Genomic DNA, 15,681 nt, shown 5'->3' on the forward strand with positions numbered 1-15,681 from the left:
TGTCGTGAGGAGATTTGGAACAAAAACGCAGGGCAAATCCCAAGTGAATGTGGCGGCGAGCAAAGTGCTGCAGCGTGCCGAGCTGGCTGCAGCTGCCGAAATAGCTCAGTTGGGAGAGCGTTAGACTGAAGATCTAAAGGTCCCCGGTTCAATCCTGGGTTTCGGCAGGTGCAGAGTCGCTCGCGCGCTCCGTCCTTCGTTTAACTGTGACGGAGGCGAGTGAATGAAGGTGAAGCTCTGCACCTGGTCTTGCTGGCGCGAGGGTGGTTTGCATTGCCTCTCACCCTCCTCCTGCAGCCATTCGATGCCTTTTGCTTCCAGTCTCATGGCACATTTCTTCTGATTGGCTGCGTAAGGAGCATTCCAAAACAGTCAAATAATCAAATCGACAAACCCTCAATCCTGCACCAATTCCAATTCTCCGACTCTTCATTGACCAACATCTGCGAACGCACAAAACACTCTTTGAGTCAGCGACGCGTCCATGCTGGCCTTTGCACTCTCTCTCTCTCGATCAAACACTCCCTCGCTCGTAAGCTTGCTGACGGCCAGCTGTTCCAGCTTGCAAAAACCGGTGATCCCTGATCGCAATGGAAAAGTTGCAGGAGAGACGCTGACATGCGCATGGCCGCCTGACTTTAGGTTGATTTGAGCGTTCCAGAGGCGCGCCTTGGGAAATCGCTTTGGACTGTTCCTTGTTTTCGACACAAGCGGTCACTTCAGAAGTGATTGTGCAGAATGACGATGGAAAAGTATTCACAAACAGAGTCGGTGGTGTAAACAGGCAGTGACTTACATGCCGCTTTGGAGATGGTTGCGGAGAACTTGGGAATCCTCAAGCCTGCAGAGTAAGAACTGATGGTTTTCACAGTGGACGGACTGAAGCCGGAGCAGAGGCGATGAGTTCAAATTGTTCCGGTGCGTCGGCTCGCTCGCAAAGCAGCTTAGACCGATACTGACCGTTTGCAGACGGATGGCATCACGTGCAGCAGTTCGAGAGCTAGAGGAGAGATGGGGTGAAGCTGGCGAGAGATGTTGACGGTGAACGGAGCACGACGTGGAACTTGTCGAGGACTGGAGGGACCAGTTCCTGGTTGTGCATTCGACGAGCGAGTCGACCAGAGCCAAGCTGTCAACTTCAGAAATGATTGTGCAGAATCAACGACAGTGTCGATATAGACGGCATAAAGAGGCAGCGGCTGAAGCCAACTGTCCGGCGAGAAAACAGGCTGGGAAATTTTGCCGGAAGGAGTCGATGTCGTGAGGAGATTTGGAACAAAAACGCAGGGCAAATCCCAAGTGAATGTGGCGGCGAGCAAAGTGCTGCAGCGTGCCGAGCTGGCTGCAGCTGCCGAAATAGCTCAGTTGGGAGAGCGTTAGACTGAAGATCGAAAGGTCCCCGGTTCAATCCTGGGTTTCGGCAGGTGCAGAGTCGCTCGCGCGCTCCGTCCTTCGTTTAACTGTGACGGAGGCGAGTGAATGAAGGTGAAGCTCTGCACCTGGTCTTGCTGGCGCGAGGGTGGTTTGCATTGCCTCTCACCCTCCTCCTGCAGCCATTCGATGCCTTTTGCTTCCAGTCTCATGGCACATTTCTTCTGATTGGCTGCGTAAGGAGCATTCCAAAACAGTCAAATAATCAAATCGACAAACCCTCAATCCTGCACCAATTCCAATTCTCCGACTCTTCATTGACCAACATCTGCGAACGCACAAAACACTCTTTGAGTCAGCGACGCGTCCATGCTGGCCTTTGCACTCTCTCTCTCTCGATCAAACACTCCCTCGCTCGTAAGCTTGCTGACGGCCAGCTGTTCCAGCTTGCAAAAACCGGTGATCCCTGATCGCAATGGAAAAGTTGCAGGAGAGACGCTGACATGCGCATGGCCGCCTGACTTTAGGTTGATTTGAGCGTTCCAGAGGCGCGCCTTGGGAAATCGCTTTGGACTGTTCCTTGTTTTCGACACAAGCGGTCACTTCAGAAGTGATTGTGCAGAATGACGATGGAAAAGTATTCACAAACAGAGTCGGTGGTGTAAACAGGCAGTGACTTACATGCCGCTTTGGAGATGGTTGCGGAGAACTTGGGAATCCTCAAGCCTGCAGAGTAAGAACTGATGGTTTTCACAGTGGACGGACTGAAGCCGGAGCAGAGGCGATGAGTTCAAATTGTTCCGGTGCGTCGGCTCGCTCGCAAAGCAGCTTAGACCGATACTGACCGTTTGCAGACGGATGGCATCACGTGCAGCAGTTCGAGAGCTAGAGGAGAGATGGGGTGAAGCTGGCGAGAGATGTTGACGGTGAACGGAGCACGACGTGGAACTTGTCGAGGACTGGAGGGACCAGTTCCTGGTTGTGCATTCGACGAGCGAGTCGACCAGAGCCAAGCTGTCAACTTCAGAAATGATTGTGCAGAATCAACGACAGTGTCGATATAGACGGCATAAAGAGGCAGCGGCTGAAGCCAACTGTCCGGCGAGAAAACAGGCTGGGAAATTTTGCCGGAAGGAGTCGATGTCGTGAGGAGATTTGGAACAAAAACGCAGGGCAAATCCCAAGTGAATGTGGCAGCGAGCAAAGTGCTGCAGCGTGCCGAGCTGGCTGCAGCTGCCGAAATATCTCAGTAGGGAGAGCGTTAGACTGAAGATCTAAAGGTCCCCGGTTCAATCCCGGGTTTCGGCAGGTGCAGAGTCGCTCGCGCGCTCCGTCTTTCGTTTAACTGCGACGGAGGCGAGTGAATGAAGGTGAAGCTCTGCACCTGGTCTTGCTGGCGCGAGGGTGGTTTGCATTGCCTCTCACCCTCCTCCTGCAGCCATTCGATGCCTTTTGCTTCCAGTCTCATGGCACATTTCTTCTGATTGGCTGCGTAAGGAGCATTCCAAAACAGTCAAATAATCAAATCGACAAACCCTCAATCCTGCACCAATTCCAATTCTCCGACTCTTCATTGACCAACATCTGCGAACGCACAAAACACTCTTTGAGTCAGCGACGCGTCCATGCTGGCCTTTGCACTCTCTCTCTCTCGATCAAACACTCCCTCGCTCGTAAGCTTGCTGACGGCCAGCTGTTCCAGCTTGCAAAAACCGGTGATCCCTGATCGCAATGGAAAAGTTGCAGGAGAGACGCTGACATGCGCATGGCCGCCTGACTTTAGGTTGATTTGAGCGTTCCAGAGGCGCGCCTTGGGAAATCGCTTTGGACTGTTCCTTGTTTTCGACACAAGCGGTCACTTCAGAAGTGATTGTGCAGAATGACGATGGAAAAGTATTCACAAACAGAGTCGGTGGTGTAAACAGGCAGTGACTTACATGCCGCTTTGGAGATGGTTGCGGAGAACTTGGGAATCCTCAAGCCTGCAGAGTAAGAACTGATGGTTTTCACAGTGGACGGACTGAAGCCGGAGCAGAGGCGATGAGTTCAAATTGTTCCGGTGCGTCGGCTCGCTCGCAAAGCAGCTTAGACCGATACTGACCGTTTGCAGACGGATGGCATCACGTGCAGCAGTTCGAGAGCTAGAGGAGAGATGGGGTGAAGCTGGCGAGAGATGTTGACGGTGAACGGAGCACGACGTGGAACTTGTCGAGGACTGGAGGGACCAGTTCCTGGTTGTGCATTCGACGAGCGAGTCGACCAGAGCCAAGCTGTCAACTTCAGAAATGATTGTGCAGAATCAACGACAGTGTCGATATAGACGGCATAAAGAGGCAGCGGCTGAAGCCAACTGTCCGGTGAGAAAACAGGCTGGGAAATTTTGCCGGAAGGAGTCGATGTCGTGAGGAGATTTGGAACAAAAACGCAGGGCAAATCCCAAGTGAATGTGGCGGCGAGCAAAGTGCTGCAGCGTGCCGAGCGGGCTGCAGCTGCCGAAATAGCTCAGTTGGGAGAGCGTTAGACTGAAGATCTAAAGGTCCCCGGTTCAATCCCGGGTTTCGGCAGGTGCAGAGTCGCTCGCGCGCTCCGTCCTTCGTTTAACTGCGACGGAGGCGAGTGAATGAAGGTGAAGCTCTGCACCTGGTCTTGCTGGCGCGAGGGTGGTTTGCATTGCCTCTCACCCTCCTCCTGCAGCCATTCGATGCCTTTTGCTTCCAGTCTCATGGCACATTTCTTCTGATTGGCTGCGTAAGGAGCATTCCAAAACAGTCAAATAATCAAATCGACAAACCCTCAATCCTGCACCAATTCCAATTCTCCGACTCTTCATTGACCAACATCTGCGAACGCACAAAACACTCTTTGAGTCAGCGACGCGTCCATGCTGGCCTTTGCACTCTCTCTCTCTCTATCAAACACTCCCTCGCTCGTAAGCTTGCTGACGGCCAGCTGTTCCAGCTTGCAAAAACCGGTGATCCCTGATCGCAATGGAAAAGTTGCAGGAGAGACGCTGACATGCGCATGGCCGCCTGACTTTAGGTTGATTTGAGCGTTCCAGAGGCGCGCCTTGGGAAATCGCTTTGGACTGTTCCTTGTTTTCGACACAAGCGGTCACTTCAGAAGTGATTGTGCAGAATGACGATGGAAAAGTATTCACAAACAGAGTCGGTGGTGTAAACAGGCAGTGACTTACATGCCGCTTTGGAGATGGTTGCGGAGAACTTGGGAATCCTCAAGCCTGCAGAGTAAGAACTGATGGTTTTCACAGTGGACGGACTGAAGCCGGAGCAGAGGCGATGAGTTCAAATTGTTCCGGTGCGTCGGCTCGCTCGCAAAGCAGCTTAGACCGATACTGACCGTTTGCAGACGGATGGCATCACGTGCAGCAGTTCGAGAGCTAGAGGAGAGATGGGGTGAAGCTGGCGAGAGATGTTGACGGTGAACGGAGCACGACGTGGAACTTGTCGAGGACTGGAGGGACCAGTTCCTGGTTGTGCATTCGACGAGCGAGTCGACCAGAGCCAAGCTGTCAACTTCAGAAATGATTGTGCAGAATCAACGACAGTGTCGATATAGACGGCATAAAGAGGCAGCGGCTGAAGCCAACTGTCCGGCGAGAAAACAGGCTGGGAAATTTTGCCGGAAGGAGTCGATGTCGTGAGGAGATTTGGAACAAAAACGCAGGGCAAATCCCAAGTGAATGTGGCGGCGAGCAAAGTGCTGCAGCGTGCCGAGCTGGCTGCAGCTGCCGAAATAGCTCAGTTGGGAGAGCGTTAGACTGAAGATCGAAAGGTCCCCGGTTCAATCCCGGGTTTCGGCAGGTGCAGAGTCGCTCGCGCGCTCCGTCCTTCGTTTAACTGCGACGGAGGCGAGTGAATGAAGGTGAAGCTCTGCACCTGGTCTTGCTGGCGCGAGGGTGGTTTGCATTGCCTCTCACCCTCCTCCTGCAGCCATTCGATGCCTTTTGCTTCCAGTCTCATGGCACATTTCTTCTGATTGGCTGCGTAAGGAGCATTCCAAAACAGTCAAATAATCAAATCGACAAACCCTCAATCCTGCACCAATTCCAATTCTCCGACTCTTCATTGACCAACATCTGCGAACGCACAAAACACTCTTTGAGTCAGCGACGCGTCCATGCTGGCCTTTGCACTCTCTCTCTCTCGATCAAACACTCCCTCGCTCGTAAGCTTGCTGACGGCCAGCTGTTCCAGCTTGCAAAAACCGGTGATCCCTGATCGCAATGGAAAAGTTGCAGGAGAGACGCTGACATGCGCATGGCCGCCTGACTTTAGGTTGATTTGAGCGTTCCAGAGGCGCGCCTTGGGAAATCGCTTTGGACTGTTCCTTGTTTTCGACACAAGCGGTCACTTCAGAAGTGATTGTGCAGAATGACGATGGAAAAGTATTCACAAACAGAGTCGGTGGTGTAAACAGGCAGTGACTTACATGCCGCTTTGGAGATGGTTGCGGAGAACTTGGGAATCCTCAAGCCTGCAGAGTAAGAACTGATGGTTTTCACAGTGGACGGACTGAAGCCGGAGCAGAGGCGATGAGTTCAAATTGTTCCGGTGCGTCGGCTCGCTCGCAAAGCAGCTTAGACCGATACTGACCGTTTGCAGACGGATGGCATCACGTGCAGCAGTTCGAGAGCTAGAGGAGAGATGGGGTGAAGCTGGCGAGAGATGTTGACGGTGAACGGAGCACGACGTGGAACTTGTCGAGGACTGGAGGGACCAGTTCCTGGTTGTGCATTCGACGAGCGAGTCGACCAGAGCCAAGCTGTCAACTTCAGAAATGATTGTGCAGAATCAACGACAGTGTCGATATAGACGGCATAAAGAGGCAGCGGCTGAAGCCAACTGTCCGGCGAGAAAACAGGCTGGGAAATTTTGCCGGAAGGAGTCGATGTCGTGAGGAGATTTGGAACAAAAACGCAGGGCAAATCCCAAGTGAATGTGGCAGCGAGCAAAGTGCTGCAGCGTGCCGAGCTGGCTGCAGCTGCCGAAATATCTCAGTAGGGAGAGCGTTAGACTGAAGATCTAAAGGTCCCCGGTTCAATCCCGGGTTTCGGCAGGTGCAGAGTCGCTCGCGCGCTCCGTCTTTCGTTTAACTGCGACGGAGGCGAGTGAATGAAGGTGAAGCTCTGCACCTGGTCTTGCTGGCGCGAGGGTGGTTTGCATTGCCTCTCACCCTCCTCCTGCAGCCATTCGATGCCTTTTGCTTCCAGTCTCATGGCACATTTCTTCTGATTGGCTGCGTAAGGAGCATTCCAAAACAGTCAAATAATCAAATCGACAAACCCTCAATCCTGCACCAATTCCAATTCTCCGACTCTTCATTGACCAACATCTGCGAACGCACAAAACACTCTTTGAGTCAGCGACGCGTCCATGCTGGCCTTTGCACTCTCTCTCTCTCGATCAAACACTCCCTCGCTCGTAAGCTTGCTGACGGCCAGCTGTTCCAGCTTGCAAAAACCGGTGATCCCTGATCGCAATGGAAAAGTTGCAGGAGAGACGCTGACATGCGCATGGCCGCCTGACTTTAGGTTGATTTGAGCGTTCCAGAGGCGCGCCTTGGGAAATCGCTTTGGACTGTTCCTTGTTTTCGACACAAGCGGTCACTTCAGAAGTGATTGTGCAGAATGACGATGGAAAAGTATTCACAAACAGAGTCGGTGGTGTAAACAGGCAGTGACTTACATGCCGCTTTGGAGATGGTTGCGGAGAACTTGGGAATCCTCAAGCCTGCAGAGTAAGAACTGATGGTTTTCACAGTGGACGGACTGAAGCCGGAGCAGAGGCGATGAGTTCAAATTGTTCCGGTGCGTCGGCTCGCTCGCAAAGCAGCTTAGACCGATACTGACCGTTTGCAGACGGATGGCATCACGTGCAGCAGTTCGAGAGCTAGAGGAGAGATGGGGTGAAGCTGGCGAGAGATGTTGACGGTGAACGGAGCACGACGTGGAACTTGTCGAGGACTGGAGGGACCAGTTCCTGGTTGTGCATTCGACGAGCGAGTCGACCAGAGCCAAGCTGTCAACTTCAGAAATGATTGTGCAGAATCAACGACAGTGTCGATATAGACGGCATAAAGAGGCAGCGGCTGAAGCCAACTGTCCGGTGAGAAAACAGGCTGGGAAATTTTGCCGGAAGGAGTCGATGTCGTGAGGAGATTTGGAACAAAAACGCAGGGCAAATCCCAAGTGAATGTGGCGGCGAGCAAAGTGCTGCAGCGTGCCGAGCGGGCTGCAGCTGCCGAAATAGCTCAGTTGGGAGAGCGTTAGACTGAAGATCTAAAGGTCCCCGGTTCAATCCCGGGTTTCGGCAGGTGCAGAGTCGCTCGCGCGCTCCGTCCTTCGTTTAACTGCGACGGAGGCGAGTGAATGAAGGTGAAGCTCTGCACCTGGTCTTGCTGGCGCGAGGGTGGTTTGCATTGCCTCTCACCCTCCTCCTGCAGCCATTCGATGCCTTTTGCTTCCAGTCTCATGGCACATTTCTTCTGATTGGCTGCGTAAGGAGCATTCCAAAACAGTCAAATAATCAAATCGACAAACCCTCAATCCTGCACCAATTCCAATTCTCCGACTCTTCATTGACCAACATCTGCGAACGCACAAAACACTCTTTGAGTCAGCGACGCGTCCATGCTGGCCTTTGCACTCTCTCTCTCTCTATCAAACACTCCCTCGCTCGTAAGCTTGCTGACGGCCAGCTGTTCCAGCTTGCAAAAACCGGTGATCCCTGATCGCAATGGAAAAGTTGCAGGAGAGACGCTGACATGCGCATGGCCGCCTGACTTTAGGTTGATTTGAGCGTTCCAGAGGCGCGCCTTGGGAAATCGCTTTGGACTGTTCCTTGTTTTCGACACAAGCGGTCACTTCAGAAGTGATTGTGCAGAATGACGATGGAAAAGTATTCACAAACAGAGTCGGTGGTGTAAACAGGCAGTGACTTACATGCCGCTTTGGAGATGGTTGCGGAGAACTTGGGAATCCTCAAGCCTGCAGAGTAAGAACTGATGGTTTTCACAGTGGACGGACTGAAGCCGGAGCAGAGGCGATGAGTTCAAATTGTTCCGGTGCGTCGGCTCGCTCGCAAAGCAGCTTAGACCGATACTGACCGTTTGCAGACGGATGGCATCACGTGCAGCAGTTCGAGAGCTAGAGGAGAGATGGGGTGAAGCTGGCGAGAGATGTTGACGGTGAACGGAGCACGGCGTGGAACTTGTCGAGGACTGGAGTGACCAGTTCCTGGTTGTGCATTCGACGAGCGAGTCGACCAGAGCCAAGCTGTCAACTTCAGAAATGATTGTGCAGAATCAACGACAGTGTCGATATAGACGGCATAAAGAGGCAGCGGCTGAAGCCAACTGTCCGGCGAGAAAACAGGCTGGGAAATTTTGCCGGAAGGAGTCGATGTCGTGAGGAGATTTGGAACAAAAACGCAGGGCAAATCCCAAGTGAATGTGGCAGCGAGCAAAGTGCTGCAGCGTGCCGAGCTGGCTGCAGCTGCCGAAATAGCTCAGTTGGGAGAGCGTTAGACTGAAGATCTAAAGGTCCCCGGTTCAATCCCGGGTTTCGGCAGGTGCAGAGTCGCTCGCGCGCTCCGTCCTTCGTTTAACTGCGACGGAGGCGAGTGAATGAAGGTGAAGCTCTGCACCTGGTCTTGCTGGCGCGAGGGTGGTTTGCATTGCCTCTCACCCTCCTCCTGCAGCCATTCGATGCCTTTTGCTTCCAGTCTCATGGCACATTTCTTCTGATTGGCTGCGTAAGGAGCATTCCAAAACAGTCAAATAATCAAATCGACAAACCCTCAATCCTGCACCAATTCCAATTCTCCGACTCTTCATTGACCAACATCTGCGAACGCACAAAACACTCTTTGAGTCAGCGACGCGTCCATGCTGGCCTTTGCACTCTCTCTCTCTCTATCAAACACTCCCTCGCTCGTAAGCTTGCTGACGGCCAGCTGTTCCAGCTTGCAAAAACCGGTGATCCCTGATCGCAATGGAAAAGTTGCAGGAGAGACGCTGACATGCGCATGGCCGCCTGACTTTAGGTTGATTTGAGCGTTCCAGAGGCGCGCCTTGGGAAATCGCTTTGGACTGTACCTTGTTTTCGACACAAGCGGTCACTTCAGAAGTGATTGTGCAGAATGACGATGGAAAAGTATTCACAAACAGAGTCGGTGGTGTAAACAGGCAGTGACTTACATGCCGCTTTGGAGATGGTTGCGGAGAACTTGGGAATCCTCAAGCCTGCAGAGTAAGAACTGATGGTTTTCACAGTGGACGGACTGAAGCCGGAGCAGAGGCGATGAGTTCAAATTGTTCCGGTGCGTCGGCTCGCTCGCAAAGCAGCTTAGACCGATACTGACCGTTTGCAGACGGATGGCATCACGTGCAGCAGTTCGAGAGCTAGAGGAGAGATGGGGTGAAGCTGGCGAGAGATGTTGACGGTGAACGGAGCACGGCGTGGAACTTGTCGAGGACTGGAGTGACCAGTTCCTGGTTGTGCATTCGACGAGCGAGTCGACCAGAGCCAAGCTGTCAACTTCAGAAATGATTGTGCAGAATCAACGACAGTGTCGATATAGACGGCATAAAGAGGCAGCGGCTGAAGCCAACTGTCCGGCGAGAAAACAGGCTGGGAAATTTTGCCGGAAGGAGTCGATGTCGTGAGGAGATTTGGAACAAAAACGCAGGGCAAATCCCAAGTGAATGTGGCAGCGAGCAAAGTGCTGCAGCGTGCCGAGCTGGCTGCAGCTGCCGAAATAGCTCAGTTGGGAGAGCGTTAGACTGAAGATCTAAAGGTCCCCGGTTCAATCCCGGGTTTCGGCAGGTGCAGAGTCGCTCGCGCGCTCCGTCCTTCGTTTAACTGCGACGGAGGCGAGTGAATGAAGGTGAAGCTCTGCACCTGGTCTTGCTGGCGCGAGGGTGGTTTGCATTGCCTCTCACCCTCCTCCTGCAGCCATTCGATGCCTTTTGCTTCCAGTCTCATGGCACATTTCTTCTGATTGGCTGCGTAAGGAGCATTCCAAAACAGTCAAATAATCAAATCGACAAACCCTCAATCCTGCACCAATTCCAATTCTCCGACTCTTCATTGACCAACATCTGCGAACGCACAAAACACTCTTTGAGTCAGCGACGCGTCCATGCTGGCCTTTGCACTCTCTCTCTCTCTATCAAACACTCCCTCGCTCGTAAGCTTGCTGACGGCCAGCTGTTCCAGCTTGCAAAAACCGGTGATCCCTGATCGCAATGGAAAAGTTGCAGGAGAGACGCTGACATGCGCATGGCCGCCTGACTTTAGGTTGATTTGAGCGTTCCAGAGGCGCGCCTTGGGAAATCGCTTTGGACTGTACCTTGTTTTCGACACAAGCGGTCACTTCAGAAGTGATTGTGCAGAATGACGATGGAAAAGTATTCACAAACAGAGTCGGTGGTGTAAACAGGCAGTGACTTACATGCCGCTTTGGAGATGGTTGCGGAGAACTTGGGAATCCTCAAGCCTGCAGAGTAAGAACTGATGGTTTTCACAGTGGACGGACTGAAGCCGGAGCAGAGGCGATGAGTTCAAATTGTTCCGGTGCGTCGGCTCGCTCGCAAAGCAGCTTAGACCGATACTGACCGTTTGCAGACGGATGGCATCACGTGCAGCAGTTCGAGAGCTAGAGGAGAGATGGGGTGAAGCTGGCGAGAGATGTTGACGGTGAACGGAGCACGACGTGGAACTTGTCGAGGACTGGAGTGACCAGTTCCTGGTTGTGCATTCGACGAGCGAGTCGACCAGAGCCAAGCTGTCAACTTCAGAAATGATTGTGCAGAATCAACGACAGTGTCGATATAGACGGCATAAAGAGGCAGCGGCTGAAGCCAACTATCCGGCGAGAAAACAGGCTGGGAAATTTTGCCGGAAGGAGTCGATGTCGTGAGGAGATTTGGAACAAAAACGCAGGGCAAATCCCAAGTGAATGTGGCAGCGAGCAAAGTGCTGCAGCGTGCCGAGCTGGCTGCAGCTGCCGAAATAGCTCAGTTGGGAGAGCGTTAGACTGAAGATCTAAAGGTCCCCGGTTCAATCCCGGGTTTCGGCAGGTGCAGAGTCGCTCGCGCGCTCCGTCCTTCGTTTAACTGCGACGGAGGCGAGTGAATGAAGGTGAAGCTCTGCACCTGGTCTTGCTGGCGCGAGGGTGGTTTGCATTGCCTCTCACCCTCCTCCTGCAGCCATTCGATGCCTTTTGCTTCCAGTCTCATGGCACATTTCTTCTGATTGGCTGCGTAAGGAGCATTCCAAAACAGTCAAATAATCAAATCGACAAACCCTCAATCCTGCACCAATTCCAATTCTCCGACTCTTCATTGACCAACATCTGCGAACGCACAAAACACTCTTTGAGTCAGCGACGCGTCCATGCTGGCCTTTGCACTCTCTCTCTCTCTATCAAACACTCCCTCGCTCGTAAGCTTGCTGACGGCCAGCTGTTCCAGCTTGCAAAAACCGGTGATCCCTGATCGCAATGGAAAAGTTGCAGGAGAGACGCTGACATGCGCATGGCCGCCTGACTTTAGGTTGATTTGAGCGTTCCAGAGGCGCGCCTTGGGAAATCGCTTTGGACTGTTCCTTGTTTTCGACACAAGCGGTCACTTCAGAAGTGATTGTGCAGAATGACGATGGAAAAGTATTCACAAACAGAGTCGGTGGTGTAAACAGGCAGTGACTTACATGCCGCTTTGGAGATGGTTGCGGAGAACTTGGGAATCCTCAAGCCTGCAGAGTAAGAACTGATGGTTTTCACAGTGGACGGACTGAAGCCGGAGCAGAGGCGATGAGTTCAAATTGTTCCGGTGCGTCGGCTCGCTCGCAAAGCAGCTTAGACCGATACTGACCGTTTGCAGACGGATGGCATCACGTGCAGCAGTTCGAGAGCTAGAGGAGAGATGGGGTGAAGCTGGCGAGAGATGTTGACGGTGAACGGAGCACGACGTGGAACTTGTCGAGGACTGGAGGGACCAGTTCCTGGTTGTGCATTCGACGAGCGAGTCGACCAGAGCCAAGCTGTCAACTTCAGAAATGATTGTGCAGAATCAACGACAGTGTCGATATAGACGGCATAAAGAGGCAGCGGCTGAAGCCAACTGTCCGGCGAGAAAACAGGCTGGGAAATTTTGCCGGAAGGAGTCGATGTCGTGAGGAGATTTGGAACAAAAACGCAGGGCAAATCCCAAGTGAATGTGGCAGCGAGCAAAGTGCTGCAGCGTGCCGAGCGGGCTGCAGCTGCCGAAATAGCTCAGTTGGGAGAGCGTTAGACTGAAGATCTAAAGGTCCCCGGTTCAATCCCGGGTTTCGGCAGGTGCAGAGTCGCTCGCGCGCTCCGTCCTTCGTTTAACTGTGACGGAGGCGAGTGAATGAAGGTGAAGCTCTGCACCTGGTCTTGCTGGCGCGAGGGTGGTTTGCATTGCCTCTCACCCTCCTCCTGCAGCCATTCGATGCCTTTTGCTTCCAGTCTCATGGCACATTTCTTCTGATTGGCTGCGTAAGGAGCATTCCAAAACAGTCAAATAATCAAATCGACAAACCCTCAATCCTGCACCAATTCCAATTCTCCGACTCTTCATTGACCAACATCTGCGAACGCACAAAACACTCTTTGAGTCAGCGACGCGTCCATGCTGGCCTTTGCACTCTCTCTCTCTCTATCAAACACTCCCTCGCTCGTAAGCTTGCTGACGGCCAGCTGTTCCAGCTTGCAAAAACCGGTGATCCCTGATCGCAATGGAAAAGTTGCAGGAGAGACGCTGACATGCGCATGGCCGCCTGACTTTAGGTTGATTTGAGCGTTCCAGAGGCGCGCCTTGGGAAATCGCTTTGGACTGTACCTTGTTTTCGACACAAGCGGTCACTTCAGAAGTGATTGTGCAGAATGACGATGGAAAAGTATTCACAAACAGAGTCGGTGGTGTAAACAGGCAGTGACTTACATGCCGCTTTGGAGATGGTTGCGGAGAACTTGGGAATCCTCAAGCCTGCAGAGTAAGAACTGATGGTTTTCACAGTGGACGGACTGAAGCCGGAGCAGAGGCGATGAGTTCAAATTGTTCCGGTGCGTCGGCTCGCTCGCAAAGCAGCTTAGACCGATACTGACCGTTTGCAGACGGATGGCATCACGTGCAGCAGTTCGAGAGCTAGAGGAGAGATGGGGTGAAGCTGGCGAGAGATGTTGACGGTGAACGGAGCACGACGTGGAACTTGTCGAGGACTGGAGGGACCAGTTCCTGGTTGTGCATTCGACGAGCGAGTCGACCAGAGCCAAGCTGTCAACTTCAGAAATGATTGTGCAGAATCAACGACAGTGTCGATATAGACGGCATAAAGAGGCAGCGGCTGAAGCCAACTGTCCGGCGAGAAAACAGGCTGGGAAATTTTGCCGGAAGGAGTCGATGTCGTGAGGAGATTTGGAACAAAAACGCAGGGCAAATCCCAAGTGAATGTGGCAGCGAGCAAAGTGCTGCAGCGTGCCGAGCTGGCTGCAGCTGCCGAAATAGCTCAGTTGGGAGAGCGTTAGACTGAAGATCTAAAGGTCCCCGGTTCAATCCCGGGTTTCGGCAGGTGCAGAGTCGCTCGCGCGCTCCGTCCTTCGTTTAACTGCGACGGAGGCGAGTGAATGAAGGTGAAGCTCTGCACCTGGTCTTGCTGGCGCGAGGGTGGTTTGCATTGCCTCTCACCCTCCTCCTGCAGCCATTCGATGCCTTTTGCTTCCAGTCTCATGGCACATTTCTTCTGATTGGCTGCGTAAGGAGCATTCCAAAACAGTCAAATAATCAAATCGACAAACCCTCAATCCTGCACCTATTCCAATTCTCCGACTCTTCATTGACCAACATCTGCGAACGCACAAAACACTCTTTGAGTCAGCGACGCGTCCATGCTGGCCTTTGCACTCTCTCTCTCTCTATCAAACACTCCCTCGCTCGTAAGCTTGCTGACGGCCAGCTGTTCCAGCTTGCAAAAACCGGTGATCCCTGATCGCAATGGAAAAGTTGCAGGAGAGACGCTGACATGCGCATGGCCGCCTGACTTTAGGTTGATTTGAGCGTTCCAGAGGCGCGCCTTGGGAAATCGCTTTGGACTGTACCTTGTTTTCGACACAAGCGGTCACTTCAGAAGTGATTGTGCAGAATGACGATGGAAAAGTATTCACAAACAGAGTCGGTGGTGTAAACAGGCAGTGACTTACATGCCGCTTTGGAGATGGTTGCGGAGAACTTGGGAATCCTCAAGCCTGCAGAGTAAGAACTGATGGTTTTCACAGTGGACGGACTGAAGCCGGAGCAGAGGCGATGAGTTCAAATTGTTCCGGTGCGTCGGCTCGCTCGCAAAGCAGCTTAGACCGATACTGACCGTTTGCAGACGGATGGCATCACGTGCAGCAGTTCGAGAGCTAGAGGAGAGATGGGGTGAAGCTGGCGAGAGATGTTGACGGTGAACGGAGCACGACGTGGAACTTGTCGAGGACTGGAGTGACCAGTTCCTGGTTGTGCATTCGACGAGCGAGTCGACCAGAGCCAAGCTGTCAACTTCAGAAATGATTGTGCAGAATCAACGACAGTGTCGATATAGACGGCATAAAGAGGCAGCGGCTGAAGCCAACTATCCGGCGAGAAAACAGGCTGGGAAATTTTGCCGGAAGGAGTCGATGTCGTGAGGAGATTTGGAACAAAAACGCAGGGCAAATCCCAAGTGAATGTGGCAGCGAGCAAAGTGCTGCAGCGTGCCGAGCTGGCTGCAGCTGCCGAAATAGCTCAGTTGGGAGAGCGTTAGACTGAAGATCTAAAGGTCCCCGGTTCAATCCCGGGTTTCGGCAGGTGCAGAGTCGCTCGCGCGCTCCGTCCTTCGTTTAACTGCGACGGAGGCGAGTGAATGAAGGTGAAGCTCTGCACCTGGTCTTGCTGGCGCGAGGGTGGTTTGCATTGCCTCTCACCCTCCTCCTGCAGCCATTCGATGCCTTTTGCTTCCAGTCTCATGGCACATTTCTTCTGATTGGCTGCGTAAGGAGCATTCCAAAACAGTCAAATAATCAAATCGACAAACCCTCAATCCTGCACCAATTCCAATTCTCCGACTCTTCATTGACCAACATCTGCGAACGCACAAAACACTCTTTGAGTCAGCGACGCGTCCATGCTGGCCTTTGCACTCTCTCTCTCTCTATCAAACACTCCCTCGCTCGTAAGCTTGCTGACGGCCAGCTGTTCCAGCTTGCAAAAACCGGTGATCCCTGATCGCAATGGAAAAGTTGCAGGAGA

At 52.9% G+C, this 15,681-nt stretch overlaps 13 non-coding genes across 13 annotated transcripts; all 13 read left to right on the top strand.

Moving 5' to 3' along the window:
- The first annotated feature begins 94 nt into the window (after positions 1-94).
- trnaf-gaa (transfer RNA phenylalanine (anticodon GAA)) lies at positions 95-167 on the top strand. Its single transcript has one exon. It is a non-coding gene; the product is annotated as a tRNA-Phe (tRNA).
- Positions 168-1,350: 1,183 nt separating this feature from the next.
- On the top strand, positions 1,351-1,423 carry trnaf-gaa (transfer RNA phenylalanine (anticodon GAA)). The gene has a single exon. It is a non-coding gene; the product is annotated as a tRNA-Phe (tRNA).
- Positions 1,424-2,606: 1,183 nt separating this feature from the next.
- Positions 2,607-2,679, top strand: trnaf-gaa (transfer RNA phenylalanine (anticodon GAA)). Its single transcript has one exon. It is a non-coding gene; the product is annotated as a tRNA-Phe (tRNA).
- A 1,183-nt stretch (positions 2,680-3,862) lies between these two features.
- trnaf-gaa (transfer RNA phenylalanine (anticodon GAA)) lies at positions 3,863-3,935 on the top strand. The gene has a single exon. It is a non-coding gene; the product is annotated as a tRNA-Phe (tRNA).
- A 1,183-nt stretch (positions 3,936-5,118) lies between these two features.
- Positions 5,119-5,191, top strand: trnaf-gaa (transfer RNA phenylalanine (anticodon GAA)). Its single transcript has one exon. It is a non-coding gene; the product is annotated as a tRNA-Phe (tRNA).
- A 1,183-nt stretch (positions 5,192-6,374) lies between these two features.
- Positions 6,375-6,447, top strand: trnaf-gaa (transfer RNA phenylalanine (anticodon GAA)). The gene has a single exon. It is a non-coding gene; the product is annotated as a tRNA-Phe (tRNA).
- Positions 6,448-7,630: 1,183 nt separating this feature from the next.
- On the top strand, positions 7,631-7,703 carry trnaf-gaa (transfer RNA phenylalanine (anticodon GAA)). The gene has a single exon. It is a non-coding gene; the product is annotated as a tRNA-Phe (tRNA).
- Positions 7,704-8,886: 1,183 nt separating this feature from the next.
- Positions 8,887-8,959, top strand: trnaf-gaa (transfer RNA phenylalanine (anticodon GAA)). Its single transcript has one exon. It is a non-coding gene; the product is annotated as a tRNA-Phe (tRNA).
- A 1,183-nt stretch (positions 8,960-10,142) lies between these two features.
- On the top strand, positions 10,143-10,215 carry trnaf-gaa (transfer RNA phenylalanine (anticodon GAA)). The gene has a single exon. It is a non-coding gene; the product is annotated as a tRNA-Phe (tRNA).
- Positions 10,216-11,398: 1,183 nt separating this feature from the next.
- On the top strand, positions 11,399-11,471 carry trnaf-gaa (transfer RNA phenylalanine (anticodon GAA)). The gene has a single exon. It is a non-coding gene; the product is annotated as a tRNA-Phe (tRNA).
- Positions 11,472-12,654: 1,183 nt separating this feature from the next.
- Positions 12,655-12,727, top strand: trnaf-gaa (transfer RNA phenylalanine (anticodon GAA)). The gene has a single exon. It is a non-coding gene; the product is annotated as a tRNA-Phe (tRNA).
- Positions 12,728-13,910: 1,183 nt separating this feature from the next.
- On the top strand, positions 13,911-13,983 carry trnaf-gaa (transfer RNA phenylalanine (anticodon GAA)). Its single transcript has one exon. It is a non-coding gene; the product is annotated as a tRNA-Phe (tRNA).
- Positions 13,984-15,166: 1,183 nt separating this feature from the next.
- trnaf-gaa (transfer RNA phenylalanine (anticodon GAA)) lies at positions 15,167-15,239 on the top strand. The gene has a single exon. It is a non-coding gene; the product is annotated as a tRNA-Phe (tRNA).
- Positions 15,240-15,681: the final 442 nt, after the last annotated feature.

This window comes from Chiloscyllium punctatum, chromosome 12, assembly GCF_047496795.1.
Source record: "Chiloscyllium punctatum isolate Juve2018m chromosome 12, sChiPun1.3, whole genome shotgun sequence".
Lineage (NCBI taxonomy): Eukaryota > Metazoa > Chordata > Chondrichthyes > Orectolobiformes > Hemiscylliidae > Chiloscyllium > Chiloscyllium punctatum.